General features: G+C 42.4%; 1 long non-coding RNA gene across 1 annotated transcript; it reads left to right on the forward strand.

Annotated features, from left to right (window-relative positions):
• The first annotated feature begins 239 nt into the window (after positions 1-239).
• On the forward strand, positions 240-1,433 carry LOC310992059. The gene is made up of 3 exons (XR_014595661.1): positions 240-345; positions 1,091-1,183; positions 1,409-1,433. It is a non-coding gene; the product is annotated as an uncharacterized lncRNA (long non-coding RNA).
• Positions 1,434-1,992: the final 559 nt, after the last annotated feature.

Genomic DNA, 1,992 nt, shown 5'->3' on the forward strand with positions numbered 1-1,992 from the left:
ATGTGGTCTTGTCTGGGACAACTGAATCAAGAGTCGATCTACTAAAATACAACAGGTTAGCTGATGGAAACTTGGAATGCTCTTCAGTCATTTAAGCAGGTCACATACTAATCAAAGTGTTGAAAAATGTGTTACTTCAGCTACATTTAACTGTTAGTTTAAGTACCTAAATCTGTATTTGTACATTTTAAGTTGTGTATTAACCACATTCTGTACTTTGTGTTTTTGTCTTGTTGTGCAGAGTTCACGCTGGACCACTGCTCTGGCAAGTTGGCTTGAGTGCTCCGTGAGAAAGGAGGAGGAGCAGCACGCAAAACCAAAAATATTATGGCTGTTATTGACCAGGTTTGTGTATAAATATAATTACTTGCATAATTATGGATATCTCAGTTGCTGTGGATACTTATTATAAAGTATCAAGTAGCATAATAAACCCCCACCCCAACCCACCCACTTAAATTAATGGCGCTGTTCCTCTAGCACTGTATGGCACGGCAAGGTACGGCTCAGTTTAGGTGCTTTTCCATTACAGCTGAGTTCCATAGTACCTCCTCAGCGGGGGTGGAGTCTTCGTAGCACGACGGCTGAGGCCATGTTGTCTCACTCTGTATTTTCAATCCTCTCGCCAGTTCCAAAAACACTCGGCCGCACCTCGATCACGGACCACAGCGTGGTTTTCCTCACAGCAGACATTTAACTCACATGAAGGAACAACAGTGTAATGTGCAGATCAGTGGTCGCTGTTGTTGGTGTGTTTTTAAAATTAGCGGGTTTGATTCTCGTGTTGGAAGTGGCGCTCATGACTCTTCCAGTGATGATGCTCTGGCCAATCAGTGGAAGGCAGTCTGCTGACGTCGCGTATAGTATCGCTTCGGCTTGCTTGGAATCAGAGCCGAGGCGTTACAAAAAACTACCAGGTACTAGTGGAAACGCAAAAAAAAACGTGCTGTGCTGTACTGAGCTCGTGGAAAAGCATCATACCACAATTCACATAACACTAATTGGCAAGTGCACCCGTGCACTTTCTGGAATTTTTTCCATCTTTTTAATGTCAGTGACTTGTTTATACAGTGCATTTCCTGTTTTGCAGAACACCTCCATCGAAACTAGGAGAGCTTGCAGCCTCCAAGCTCTAGCTTTGTATCCCAATGAAGACCCCGAAGAGCAAGTGAAGGAATCTGGAGTAAGTGTTATCAGTTGTTTTAAAGTGATATTTTCATTCAACATCGAGTAGAATGCTATATATGCTGTCATCAATGTTTTTATTTATTTTTGTATTTAACTGACTTCACTAGTGGAGTCGGTTATCAAGGTGAATATTAAAATGGTGCAAGTTTCATCATGTGAATGATGTGCTTTCAGTGGGAGAGTTTTTTTTAATTATCTTGTCCCTTTTTGTCTGTTTTAGGAGTGAGAACCCTGATGAAACCCAGAGAGATTTGGACCAGACGGTCATCAGCATCTATGTGATAAAACATCCAGGTGCAGGTGTTGATCAACTTCCTGAAGATGTGGGCAACTGGGCATCATAGTTGAAGGTGTGCAGCAGGTGCTCTCTGGACTCAAAGATGTCGCCACAGCTTGTGCCTTACTGTTCTGTATCATCTACGACCTGAACCTGAGCTATCCAACTGACCTCAGGTACACGTTTGAATTTATTCAAAACATCATGATGGGACTTATTACATACAGGCTTTCAACTAAAATCCAGGTACTCAAAAACAAACTGCTGGAATGAATGCATGAAGCGGTCATAGTGTTGTGACCTGGAGGCTATTCAGTGTGATGAAATACTCTTGTTATTTTGACTACTTGAGCTATAGTTTTGACCGTCTTGTCTGTAATGTCTCACTGTTACTGTTGTGCCTGAAAGGTAGAGGTTTCAAATGGGACTCTAAAGCCGTTGTATCAAACCACTGACCGGGGACCAAATGCTGCTTGTTGATGCCTTTGCAAAGTCCTCTGTTAAGATTTTGTTGTTGTCCCCCAGAC

Source organism: Trachurus trachurus (assembly GCF_905171665.1).
Source record: "Trachurus trachurus genome assembly, chromosome: 10".
Classification (NCBI taxonomy): Eukaryota; Metazoa; Chordata; class Actinopteri; order Carangiformes; family Carangidae; genus Trachurus; species Trachurus trachurus.